The 14,674-nt window shown below is 42.7% G+C and overlaps 1 protein-coding gene across 3 annotated transcripts in view; it reads right to left on the minus strand.

Annotated features, from left to right (window-relative positions):
* Positions 1-14,674, minus strand: part of LRRC56 (leucine rich repeat containing 56) — a 138,804-nt gene that overhangs the window by 81,606 nt on the left and 42,524 nt on the right. The window lies entirely within an intron of this gene.

The raw sequence follows: 14,674 nt of genomic DNA on the forward strand, positions 1-14,674 counted from the left end.
TCCATTTCTTTTCCAGACTTCCTACAAGCCATAATTTGCTGTTGCACATCAACCTGGTTTGTACACACCCTCCAAACTAGAACTGGAAATCAGAGTTTAACTTCCAATTCTGGTTTGGAAGGCAAGCACCAAGATAAAACACTCCAGTGGCACTAAAGTGTTCCCATTTATTCCAGCATGAAATTTCATGAGACAGATCTCACTCCCCCAAAGCAATGAAGATATTTTTTCTCATATTTATCAGTAAAGTTACAGAAAGGGAGGGAGAAAGGGAAGGAATTGGGGGCAGAGAAAGGTATGGTGTCATAAATCAGTGTGGCAAGGTGGCAGCAGAGGCCAAAGGAGACCTGAACCACTCCAACACAGGGTGGGGCACAGCTCAAGATGACAGTAGCAGCTTGATGGCCTCAGCAGGAGTGGGGGTGCACCACCCACTAGAGATCCTGCCCCTTGAAAATCAGCTGCTGAGCACAGTAGCAGGGTCAGGTATTGCATCGCCCCAAGGCATCATCTGGGGGCTGGGCTGGCAGCAAAAGGCTCTGGCTAGCCCTGTGCAAACCCAGCTGAGGTGGAGTAAGGCCAGGAAGGAGTTAAGAGAAGAACAGGGCTCAAAGAAGGGAGGGGCAGAGCTGAGGCTGGCCAGCGTATGTGGAGCCCCAGAGATCAAAAGGGAGGTTGTTAAGGGAGGAAGGCAAGCTGTTTGGAAGAAGCCGAGAAGGCACAAGCGAGAAGAAGAGGAACAAAGAGGAGGAGCTATGGTCATGGTCAGTGTCAGGTCTTGTCCTGGGCACCGCTAGACCAGGCGCCGACACGCCTGATCCTGACGCTGGGAGGTCATCAGGGACAACACAGGTTCTCGCTTTGTGGAAGGAGGAGGGTATACATCACCCTTGCTCCCTCTCAGTCCACTCACAGACCTGCTCAACCTGACAGAGTCTCAGTTGCCTCCCCTTCCTTCTCGCCTTCCACAGCCTTCGGCCTCCTTGCCTCCTCCAGGCTCAGTCTTCCTCCTCTCCATCTTCTACGATCTTCCTCCTTCCAGTTCTTCTCTATCAAACTCCATCATGCTCCTACACAATCCACACTGTCCTCCTTCTCCCCCTTCCTGCTCCTAACTCACCACCTCACCTTGTGAGAGAACTTCCCTTATATCCCTTTACACATTCTTGGCTCCACCTGCCAGCCATGCCCCCCAGCACTCTAGCCATGGCCCAGGCTGTCCTAGGCAGCCACACCTGGTATTGCTCCACTGGCTGCTCTGGCCAGCCACACATGTGCCTCCTTTGCTGGCTGCTGGGCTCTCTTTGATGATCGCCTCAGGCACTCCCACCTGAGGCTGCCTTGCTCCCAGCCTCACCTGGCCCTTGCTATTCCTTTCCACCCTACTTGCAAGTTGGGGTGTGGTCATGCTGCTTTTGCTGCCTTTCTTCCCCTGCCAGTAAAGCTGCTGGCTGGCTGGCTGTCCATGTCTCCTTTCCCTTTTGGTCTGGTCCCCTCCTGGCTGTCCCCTCTCTCCCTGCCTGGGCTCTTAGCCTCCCACTGGAGGGTGAGGCTAGCTGGCTTCCACTTGCTCCGCCTGACCTTCTGAGGCTTTGGTGCTTCTCTTCCTCCCTCTGTTGCTGTCGTGTTTTGGACCGGGGTGTCAGTTGGGGTGGCTGTCTCCTGTCTGTCTCCCATCCCCTCCTCCCAGTAAGTCCAGGGTTGGGCCTCAAACCCCGGTCAGTTACTAGAGGGCTCATTTTTAACATACTTTTATGTGTTTGTCGTCTGCAGTCCCTATCCATTTTCCAAAGCATCTCTCTTAACCATTTTGGTACAGTAACACCCTACTACCTGCATTAAAAATAATGCAGTATTTCATAGTTAGTAGAAAGCCAAAAGCCTAACTTCCTCAGGCAGGCCATTCTACAAGGTGATGAGCAAAGCTGCCATGGCAGAGGATAGTAACTGACAGAAGGTAAGAGAAAGCTTTCCAAATGTTCACTCTCTACTAAAAAATCTGAATCCAAAGAACAAAGAAAAGGTTACATAATTATACCCTGGAAAAATAGGGCTCTTGAAAAACAAATCTGGCATCTCAGTATTTTGATAAAAATTTTAGAGAGCTTCCCAGGGAATATATCAAAGTCTAAGGAGAAATGTTCTGTCTAGAATCAAAGAGGCTGATTGTAAGTTCCAAAACAACATGAAGAAAAGAATTCTACCATTAATTGTAACTTTAATATAAAAGAAATGTAGACCAACGGGAGTCATGATAAGATTTCAACTATCTATCATATTATTCTAAAACAACGCTGCTTTCACACAATGAATTCCCAAGTTTCAGCCACCTGACTAGAGCTTTTTTCATGTTTCCACATGATATTGTCCTCTATTTGTGGACAGACTGTTAACAGCCTGTTACTCCCACAAAAATATGCTTTATTTTAAGCTTGTAAAAAAAATGTTTCCTGGGCAGAAGCAGTTTCTTGTATCTGAAGGGTAAACAGTGCAGATCATGCAGTAAATATGATAATGCCACAGTGTGACATAGCCAGTCAGATTTACTTGCGTGCTGGTATCACAGAGGGCTAATGAAATCATTGTACAGGAGCACTTATTCCACAATGTGACTTCATCATTTTGTGGGTTACCTCATCTGCCAGGAATGGAAATAGACATAGAATGGACATAGAATGGAAACTGGTATTTCTCAGAGTTTAGGATGTCTGTCAGAACTGTCCACTTGGTCTCCAACCCCTTTGTTTGCAAAGAGGCCGAAATCTGAAGGACTTCAGTGAAGTGCCAGTCAGTTACTCTATTCATTTGTTGATGACTGCAAGGAGTAGAAATTAACATAACAGAAGAGAATTGCCTACCTTTTAGACAGAGAAGGGATCCTTAAAATCTCTGCAAACACAAGTTCTTTTTAAAAAATTCTGTGGTAGGGTATGAGCTTTTGTGAGCTTCAGATATCTGAAGAAGTGAGTTGTGGCTCACGAAAACTCATACCCTATCATAAGTTTTGTTAGTCTTATAGGTGCTATGGGACTCTTGCTCTTTTCTACTGCTATAGACTGATACGGCTACCCATCTTGATCTTTAAAAATGTTGTTAAAGGAATTGTGTTATTCCTATCCAGTGTCACCCATGTTTGTGTGTGTGTGTTTTAAACATATTCACTCATAGCTCAGCCTGCCTTTTAGGGAGGGGATAATTGGAGATGTCTGCAAATATGTGGAGTTTTTTTAAAAGGTCTTTTTAAAAAGTATTGCATTATTTCTATGCAGTTTTACCCATGCTCCTCAAAAAAATTTTAAAAGGTAGGCAGAGGATCCTGAGGGTCAAGTGAGAACACTCTGTGTGTATGCGTGTATGGGTGTCAGTGCACATCAGGTATGAAAGGGAACCATGGCCAGAAATGGAGGAAATGGATTACCATGGGCTGTCTGGAATCTCTGTTGCAAGGGTGTTTTCACATAGAATTGCATCAGCAACCAGACTACTATGGAAAATCACCCTGGCATGGAAGCAGTACAAGTCTATTAAAAAGTGTACTAAAACATACTTACATGATTTACTTTTTAGCATTTCACTGTATTTTACAGTATAACAGGTGCCACATCTGCATTTATGTTCCTTTAATGCATGCGATCTAGCATGATTAAGACAACTGATTGATTGATTTGATTTATTAAATTTATAATTCACTCTCCCCATGAATGGGCTCAGAGTGAATGACATCATATAATATAATCACATTACAATTACAGTAAAAACGGAAACACCTCTACATGGCAGTTCAAGGTTGCTCAGTGCAAGCCAATACATCCCATGGGGTGGGAGATGGTAAAACAATGATAAAAGAGTCAGTAGAGAACCAGTGCAAGGAGGTTACACTTCCCCCTCAACAGGAGATGAGCAAGAGAGCCTACCCATGCCCTAACTTCAACCATATGCCCAGCTGAACATCTCTGTCTTACAGGCCTGACAGAAGGATAACAAGTCCTGCTGGGCCTGAGTTTCAGCAGACAGGGAGTTCCACCAGGCCAGTTCCAGGATCAAAAAGGCCTTGGCTCTGGTTGAGACTAGGTGAGCGTCCGTAGGGCCAGGGACCACCAGCAACTGCATATCGGCTGATTGGAGCACCATCCAGGGAACATATGGCAAGAAGTGGCCCCGCAGATATACTGAACCCTTATGGGCTTTATAGGTTAAGATCAAAACTTTGAACCTGATCTGGAACGCCACTGGGAGCCAGTGCAGCTGATGCAGAATAGGTATTATATGTGTCCTATAAAGCATATATGAATTTATGCAGATTTAAGATAAAGCAGACTCTACAAAACTGAAACAGGGCTAGTTTGTACTAGCCAGTGGACCACGTGTGAGAAGATATCCCATAGGTGAAGCATATCATGGGAATACCATGAACACAAGTTTAGTTTTCCAGATTAATAAAAGCTCCCTGCACAAGGATATAGCTCCAGTTAATACTTCCATAATCCAACAAGTTTGGACCCCTCTGTCTACTCAGTTATATTTCTTGGCATTACTGCTTCCTTGTTTCAATATGTTCAAGAAACGTGTAAAAGAGGTATTTTATTATAAATTTGCTGCACATTAATTGCAGCACATTAAACAGTACATTTTAAATAAAATAACACCCAAAGTGTTTTGACAGGATTCTTCTGCCAAAGCTGCAACTTCTGTTTTCAACAATACTTTCAGTAAACTGAATAATAAAGCACGTACAGTAATAATGTATAGATATAATCTATTTTGATAACATGTCTATGAATTAACTCTGATATTCTGAATACTATTGCACAGCCTTGCCCAAGGAGCAAATAAGCAACATAAAGTATTGTCGAAGGCTTTCACGGCTGGAGAACAATGGTTGTTGTGGGTTTTCCGGGCTGTATTGCCGTGGTCTTGGCATTGTAGTTCCTGACGTTTCGCCAGCAGCTGTGGCTGGCATCTTCAGAGGTGTAGCACCAAAAGAGAGATCCCCACAACAACCATCATAAATTAAAGTGCCTCCAGTTTTGCTTCCAGCATTATAAATTTCTTGGTTAATGCAACTTTCTTAGAAAAAACACTAGTCACAGGCAAGAATGGATACAGACTATTCACAGTTGTTGTTGAAGATGATTTTCTATGAATTTCTTTAAGAATATCCTATTCAGTGGTTCCTTGGACCACTGTTGCCACGGAGACTGATAAGGATGGGCTACTGTTCTGGCAGTTGTCTAATTATACTATTAGTTCCCAACATTCAATTCTTTGCATTTTCTCAGAGGTGATAATAACTGCTCTGCTTTCATTTCACACTAAATCAATCTACATAACCTTTGGGAGCAAAATAATGCAGGTGCATTTCAAGTTGATAGGATACTTAAGTTAACAAAAGGGTTTGGCTTGTATTGCACGTTACAATAGAAATCTGGAGGCACACTAAATTATTAGATCTCCAGTTTGTTCCAAAACCTCATATTTCTAAACTTTGTGGTCAAAGATAGGACATAGAGGAAGAGAAGGGAAAAAAAGTAACCATCACACTGAACAAAAGGGAAATTTTAGAAGAGCTGGAGCTTACTCTTAAAGAGAGAAAATAATTGTACCAAGGTCAGAAGAAGTTACTCCTATGCCTACTAGACCCCTTGAATGTCAAGCACTAGAACCTCTATAACAGAGCCTTCAGCATCATGCTGAAGCAGTCAGGGATGGACTACTCACATACTTCTCAAACCCTGTGCTCCATAAGGAATTAAAAGTTGTTAACTTTTAATTCCTTAAAAGGTCAGATCCAGGACAAAATATCTTAAAATCAGGGACAAACTAAAAGACATCAAATATCCTGTAAAATATAAACCATGAAATGAAATAGTCCTGCCAAAGAAGCAAGCCCCTGCTGCATGAAAAAAGACATCTTTCAGTAGATGCAACTGCAATGGCACCTGCCAGCTGTGACTCTGTGTGCATGACTTCTTATTGCTAGTTTGATGGATACCAGAATTATCTCTGACATCAAATACAGACACTGTTTACAACACAAAGTAATTTCTATTACACAGAAAAATCATAGATACTTTATTTCATAATTTATAATAAAAATGACTGTGGATTGCAAAATGTAAATTCTGATTCCCCCCCCCCCCCCGATTTTCAAAGCTGTACCTGGTATTTAAAAAATGGTAATGTTTATCAACATTACTTCCAGCAAAATCAAAGCTGTTTTGCAATTGTTAAAAATACTCCAATTGTACAAGTTGCTATTGAAACTATACCTTAAATGCATCCTTTGCCCAGATACTGAAAAAGCCAAGATGAACATTCAGAAACATCATGTGGTAGTACCCTATCATGTTGAGCCATTCCAGAATGCAGGTGGGAGGATCACATATTCTCTTGTGTAAAAACAAACAAAAAACCTTCTTGTACATGAAACATTTTAAAAATAAATGAAAATATTTATATCCTGCTTTTTGGCCACAAGAAATCTCCCAAAGCAGCTTACAAAGTAATATCAATTTAAAATATACAGTGAAGATCAAAAACAACTAAGAGCACAATTAAATATTTAAAATATATAAAACATTTAGCAGCAGCAAAATAAAACTTTTTAAAAAACCAGATATATTTTCATGGCTGAGTAGTTATAGGCAAAGGATAGAATATAACAAATCCAATTCAAAGCCTTACTCTATGAAACAGCCTTCACTAGATTATGAAAAACCTAGAAGGATGGTGCCGATTCCGAATACACCTCACAGGGGAAGGAATTCCACTGTTTCAACACCACCACCAAGAAGGCTCTGTCATATAAAACTTCTAAAGGTGGCAGAACCTAGCGCTCAGATGATCTCAGAGTGATGGAGGGCCCATGTTGGAGAAAGCAGCCCTTAAGACACTCTGATACCAAACTATCTAGATTTTAACAGACATAATCCTGAGATAATCCTGAGATAGCTGAATCACATGACATTTCTTAATTTTAGAACAGCTATAAGTAAGAAAGGAGAAATGCTGTAGGATAATTCAAATGGATGATTTAGAAGTCTTTCTGATGCCCTTCATATTGGCAACAATCTGTGGAGAAGTTTAGTAGTAAATCCTACAGAGCGCAACTGAATTACTGACAAAGCAAAATTATAAGAAATTGTTAAGACTGCTGGGAAGTGGCTAGAAGGCTCAGGAGGTTTGATAACTTTATTGTGAAGGAGGGGCAAGTTCTATTGTCACATATGCTCCAACTATTCCTATGCATTAGGGACAGACCCATTGTTTTCAAGTACCAGTCCTTGATAAATCAGTGTCCTTAATTTGTTAGGAAAGATACCGAAGGTGATTTTTAAAAAAAAATTGTGTACCTAATTATAATGGAATTTTGAGTCTGTCTGTCTCGCTAAATATGAGGTAGAAGAAACTTGTAGAAGCCCTCTGCCTCCACATGAGATCCCACTCAGTTCTCACAACAATTTGTAAGGACAGGACAATCTCAACAGATTTTCTCATCTCATTGTATCTCCCTGCATTGCGTCCCAGATTGTGATTGAGGTTGCCCCTATTCTCAGAGTACCTTTGAGGGGAGGGCTACAGAAAGAAGAAAGCAACAAAGATCTCAGCTTGAATCCTATGTCCTACATGTGCTGGATAGTTTCTGCTGCAGAGCACATTCGTCTTCCTCCAAAACTGTTTGTGCAATATATCACTGGTTTTCAATGGGACCTTGTGCAAATGGAAGTTTTAGAAGAAAAGGAATCACACACTGCAGCAGAGACTAGCTAGCTAACACACATGGAACTCATTTATAGGATCCAAGGCCCCTTCTGCAAGTTCCACTTCATTAGAGGTTGTCTGGATGTAACCCAATGTCTTTGCAGCTATCCCACACACACCACAGCCAGGCACTTCCCATATGTAAATAACAGCTACTATACATTAGCTGCTACTGCAAAGAAAAGGTCAGCTCAAAGTAAACAAGCAGCTTTGTGATACCTTTAAAAATGATACGTCACTTAGCAACTGGGGACATTTGTTTAGACCCAGAGCACAGCTACAGAAGCTGCATATAATACAACAGCAGAAAGTATTTATTTAGGATTTTACATATATCACTTTACTCATCCCTGAAATTAGAAACTAGAAGCAATTAGATTTTAAAATGGTGGCTGCTAGCCAGACTAGAACGAATACCCCATTAACTCTGAAATACAGCCCTTTTTGCCAGAATCATTAGGGAGACAAGTAACATATGTCATCATGGAAGAATAAGATAGTTTTTTAACTTGCTCTCTTCGGAGAATGTTCCATGTTTCTCCCTCAATTATTATTTCATAAATCTGAAATCACTTGGCTGCAGAGAGCGAGATAGAAGCAATGGATGTAAAAGCCTCATAAAAAAGGGGGAATAGTAGAAAATTAACAAGGGCTCAAAGCAGTACCTTTCCATCATATAGGCAAAGGTGCAAGCACCGAGTCATTACTGACCCATGGGGGGATATTGCATCATGACATTTTCTTGGCAGACTTTTTACGGGGTGGTTTGCCATTGCCTTCTCCAGTCATCTACGCTTTACCCCCAGGAAACTGGGTACTCATTTTACCGACCTCGGAAGGATGGAAGGCTGAGTCAACCTTGAGCTGGCTACCTGAACCTGGCTTCCGCTCAGATCGAACTCAGGTTGTGAGCAGAGCTTGGACTGCAGTACTGCAGCTTACCACTCTGCGCCACGGGGCTCTTAGCTTTCATCATATACTGTGTACACATTTTCCCCACTGACCACACCATAAGTTGGCCAACATCCAGACAAATGAGAAATAAGTGTGCAATCCACAGGGTAATATGCAAATATTAAAAGGCTTTGATTCTGCTGTAGTTGGAAGAACATGGGTTTGTTGAGCTTATGACTCACTTTTCAGAATTCTGCCTCACAACTAGCAAAGCAAATGAAAACTCAGAGAACTCGTTCTGTTTGATCTTGAAAATAGGATATCAAAGAGCACAACAGAGCCCAAAAGCTCTTCTGTGGAGCTCAAGAAAGAGTTTCAAAACCATGGTCACTTCCACACGCTCCAATTTTTTCAGGTTTTCCCTGTTCCAAAGCCATGTCTTCCCGATCCACTTTGAGAACTCACCTTCCACATGCACTGTCCTCATGCACGTTTTGTGGGTGTTTGTCGCAGAAAAAAAAAGGTCCCAAAACAGAAAATACATTCTTTATCTGTGCCTCGTCACAAATGATGTTGGTGCATTCCCGCCCAACTTTCCTTTTTTTTTTTTTTGAGTGCATGCAGGATTGCGCTATACCACTGTCCTGTCTTTCAGCTTCTGCAGAAACTGGGCATGCGAAGTGCTCCTTCTCTACCGTTGATTCCCCACTCAATGTTTTAAATGCAAAAGTGTTTAATAAATATGTAAACAGGAAAGTAGCACGATCATGCGATTCCATATCCTACTCCATAAAAGGCAAACTATATTCCCCCCCACTCACTCCTCATCCCCGCAGAAGTGCAGTACGCAGGGATAAGAAGCGAGTCACGGCAGTGAGGCCCTCCCAAGGTCCCATAGCAGCAGGGGCGGGGCTCCCCACCACCTCTGTGGGGCCTTGGGAGGGCTGCGCACAAGCCAAGCAGTGGCCGAAGGGTTGGAGGAGGGAGCCCCTGCTCTTTTCCCCGCCCCACCCTTGACTGATGCTGTGGGGAGAGGGGGGGAACTGTTGCTAGAGCCCATTATATTTTCCCAAACAACAGGCCTTATTGATAGTTTGAAATAAAATTAGAAATGGCATTCCATTGTCAATGTTGATCCTAGACTGATACTCTGATTGCTGAGCGATCTAGTGTAGCAAGCACTGCAGTATTATTCCCTTTGTATACATAGATATCGTAATAGCGCAAGGACCATTTTAAAAAGTAAAAAAAGGGGGAGGGAATTATATGATCGTGCATGTGAGCCAGACGTATGTGTGGGAGGGGTAATGGTGAAAGGAGGGGTAAGGTGAAAGGAGGGGTTGGAGATTTGTGGGAGGATAGTGCAAAAGTGCAAAAAAGCCTCCACGTGCATTGATACGGTAATAATCGCGTGGAAAAAGCGGCATTAAAAATGAAAATTGGAATAAAACAGGTCTCACAAAAAACACTTAAAAACCAGGATCATCATTTTTTTTTTATAATATTTTTATTTTTTATTAACTACATTGACTAACAATACAAAGGGAAGAAAGGGAACAAGGGGAGGAAGGAAAAAAAAACACAACAACTACAACATGTAACCACTATGCTACACAAAATGTTTTCCCTTCATACTGCCATTATTCAAAAGTTAAAGCTTTATGTTATATTGATGGAGTGGTTGACCTTACTAAATGCAAATTACAATTTAAATTCAAATTAAATTTTCCTTCCCCTCCTGGGTCCCGGACGCAGTTCTCTCTGATCAACTGCAGCCGCAGTGCTCGTTTCCTCCCCCCCCCCTCAGACTTCTCCTTTTCGTCTTGCTTGGTGCACTGAAATTCCGGATTTTTATCCTCAAAATCCCTTAGTTGATCTTCTGATAATATCTTGAAAGCTTGATCTTTGTGACTGAACCAGATTCCTTCCGGAAATAACCATTTGTACTTTATTCCACGTTCTCTCAGAAGAGCTGCGAACTTTTTATACTTAAAACGTCTTTTCCGAACTAAAAATGGGACGTCTTTCAATATCTTAACTTTATTACCCAAAAAGTCCAAATCTGCATTGTATGAATTATATAGGATAGTGTCCCGGATCCTCTTAGATGAAAAATCAATGATGATCTCGCGAGGCAGCTGACGCCCAACGGACTTCCAAAATGGCGCTTTTTACTTCTTCTTTAGTTGCCCTTGCGGGTGTCGCCAGTAGTTCCGAGACCAGACCCCGTAAATCCTTATTTTCCTCCTCTTTCACATTCTGGAGGCGCAAAATTGTCTGTGTTCGTTCGATTTGTGGGAGGATACTTCAAAAGTGCAAAAAAGCCTCCACGTGCATTGATACGGTAATAATCGCGTGGAAAAAGCGGCATTAAAAATGAAAATTGGAATAAAACAGGTCTCACAAAAAACACTTAAAAACGAGGATCATCATGATGACCTGCTCACAAATGGGAAACGATGATGTGTGTAATGAGTGAGATAACCCTCCAAAGTTCCATTGGCAGGCCGTCTCATTAAGGATGTGTGGAAGCGACCCATGTCTTGCATACTGGAGAAAATACGAGAGTGTTCTTCATATTCAGTCTATATCAGAGAACTATTTTTATGTTTTTGTTTTTGGTAGATCTACAAGGTATCCTGCTATCATTCTTAGCCATATCATTAGCTTCCCACAATGGCTCAGGTCTGAGCAAAGTCTGAGCAGAAAGGAAAATATACTTGGCATAGTCCCACCTGCAAGGCAATGGTGCAAGGGCTGCAGCAGCACATTGTATTTCAATATAATTTTTAACAAAATAACATCATACATATGGACCAATGGAATGTACAACAGATGGTTTGCATGATTTTACTTGTTTTTGGTATTTTATTAGAAGGAATATCTTGCACTTTGTTTTGCACACAGAAAAGATTGTTGATACAATCACTTTATTTAGCACAAATAAACCATAAGGAGTACTTTTAGTATTTCCATAAGGGCTGTTATGCATGTGGAAATCTTTTGTGGGATCTAATCCATCATACTGATACACAGAAGCAATCTTGTAATTTATCACCATGTCTAACCATATTAAAATCAATGTACTGCATTGTATGCCAAATGTTGCAACTATCAATAGTGGATAAAGCTTTGTATCTTATTCATATATCATATTCAGGGGATCCAGAAACCTACACGGCTGTAAGCTAGCAGGAAAAAGATAGATAGCATTTCAGTTAACAAAAGAACACGTTCATTGACTTTACTGTTCTGGCAGAAAGACTGAAGACTACAGATGTAAAATTTTTGGAAATTTTGAATTTAAAAACCCTTTTCTAGAAAAAAATGGAAATTTTGGAAAAAACAAAAGAAAGGATAATTTTTGGACAGAAACTGTATCACAGAGTCACAGTAGGTAGGTTTTCCAGCATATCTACATATTAAGCTAAACTTTATAACTTTGAAAACACTGAACACTTTAATAATGTATTATCACTAAAAACATTATAGAATATTAATTGTTGACAAAATTTACATTTAAGCAAAAAACTGAAAATTTTATATATATCTCCAACAGGGGTGTGCACGGGGGGGGGGGGGGAATTCAGGTTTCTGATCTGGAATAACGGCTTGCTGCTTTGGGATTCAGATCTTTAAATTGCTTCGATAAGCTCCGTAAAGGTTTGGAGCATACCGAAGTGAAGGGGGAAGCTTTGTCCCAGCCCGCCCCCCACCACACTTATTTCACTCTAGACCAGAGGGACGCCCAGTTGGGCGGCGGGAGAGCATGCTGCCACCACCTCTGCCGGCGAAGCAGCCAGCTCGGAGGCAGAAAGGCCTGGAGTCACTACCTTCGCCAGCACATCAGCCAGCAGAGTGGCGGAAAAGGCCAGAACTGGCGCCTCCGCTGCCTGTGCCACTACATGCCCCCACTCCCACCCCTGCCCCCACCCCCACTACTGCTACCATGTGGCCAGCTGGGTGGTGGAAGGCTGGAGCCTGCACTTCCACCTCCATAGTGGCCAGCTGGGAGGTGGGGTCCACTCCGGAATGCCACAGCTGGGTTTGAAAGGCTGCAGCCGGCGCCTCTGCTGCCCGTGCTGCCACCTCTGTGCTGCCAGCTGGGCAATGGAAGGCCAGAGCCTGCACTTCCGCTTCCACAGTGGCCAGCTGGGAGGCAGGGTCCACTCCAGAAGGCTGCAGCTGGGTCTGGAAGGCTGCAGCTGGCACCTCTGCCACCCGCACCGCCACCTCCACAGCGGTCAGCTGGATGGCCTGGAAGGCTGCAGCCAGCTCTGCCACCTGCGCAGCCACCTCTGCAGCTGCCAGGAAGGCCCAGGGGACCGCAATGTTCCCTCTAAGCTTTGCAGTGTTGTGAGCTAAAAATCTACTTTGTGAGCCGAAACAACTTTCATTAAAGTTTTGAGTGTACCTCCTTTTAAAAAAAAAATTACAATCAAATTGTTTTGATTACAATTAAAACAATTTAACTATAAAAGTCATTAGGTGAAAGGGCCACAAAAATCAGAGTATACTTCTGTATAAAAATGGATATGTCCATGCTGATTACAAAGGGATAGTTGTATTAGTCTGTTGCCGCAAAATAAAGCAGACACGCAATGGCACCTTAAAGAGTAGCACATTTATTTCAAGATGAGCTTTTTTTTTTTTGCTTACTTCTTCAGCCTCCTTCTGCGCCAAGGCCAAGTTAAATGACGCTTTCACCATGGTGGTGGCTGAGGCGCTACCTCCTCTCCTCTGCTCTCTGGGGCTGAGGGGATCTTAGCGATTTCAGGCTGCATGGGTCAGGCCAGACCCGATCACTCAGCTCTGCTCTGTTCCCCAGCTAGAGAGCCAGCAGTGGCTGGAGGTGCTCTCTGGCACCACCCTGGGGGCCAAACCAGCCACAGCCAGGAAGGGAGGAGAGAAGTGGGATGAGGCTCCATCCGTGCTCCATCACTATAGGGCCCACCTGCAGATGTTGGCTGAGTGGGAGGGCGGGGCCGCCTGAGGGTTAGTATCTGTGAGCTACATCTGAGAAGCTGTGAGTGGAGGAGTCAGAATCTATGAGCGATTGCTCATGTGCTCACATTAGCGGGAACACTGGAAGGGAGCCCTTTTAAAAGGCCCCAAGCTTCCTGAAGCGACCTGAATTGCTTCAGGAAGCTTTCAGGAAGCATGCTGGCCCTGATTTGGGAACCCCGAATCTTTATAGATCGGGTCTGATTTGGGCATGGGCATTTTTCCTGAATTGGAAACCCAAAGCACACACCCCTAATCTCCAATATAAGACCTTTTCATGCTACATATTTTGGGTGTGAAAAAACTTTGTCTTAAAATATTACATAGATTTTGTTTTACAGTGCTTCTCCAAATTTCCCAATCTTTCCTATCAGAAAAATTGTTTTTTGTTTTTTTTAAGTGCTTGGGAAAAAAGCAACACTGCCCACTCCCTGATTTTTCCAGTCCTTCACATCTCTGCTGAGGACACAAGCAGAATTTATTAAGGTTCTGAAAACCAAAAGCAGTCCATCAGCTAGGAAGCAGCACTTTCAACTTTTTCACATCTCTAGTCCTTTTCCCCTTATGCCATGTGCTACACCCTCTGCTCTCTGCTGTGTACTTCTATCTCTTGCTTCCAGTATGCACCTTATCAGAAGCTCAAAATACTGCATCAAAAAATGCAAATGGAAAACTTTGAAGAATTGTGGGTGAGAATAATCCCGCCCCCCAGACTCTCTGATAATGTTCTTCTTGAGTCCAAGGATATAAAGGACAGAATAAGGATCATGCATTGGCTTCCCTGAATTGCTGTGGGTTTTGCAGGCTGCATATAATATGAATCTCACATCTTAAGTACTCAATCTACATCTAGCATAATTACAAAAAAACAAAAGAGATCAGTGGATTGTTCCCAAGATATCCAAGATCTTGGTCTGGATTATAACAGTCTAAGTACAGGAAGGGCCAAACTACATCTTTGTAGTTTAAAGAGTTGAGACTAGGTTCCCCTATCTGGGTTTCCCACAGCCATACA

The sequence above is a fragment of the Eublepharis macularius genome, chromosome 2 (genome assembly GCF_028583425.1).
Source record: "Eublepharis macularius isolate TG4126 chromosome 2, MPM_Emac_v1.0, whole genome shotgun sequence".
In the NCBI taxonomy this organism is placed as follows: domain Eukaryota; kingdom Metazoa; phylum Chordata; class Lepidosauria; order Squamata; family Eublepharidae; genus Eublepharis; species Eublepharis macularius.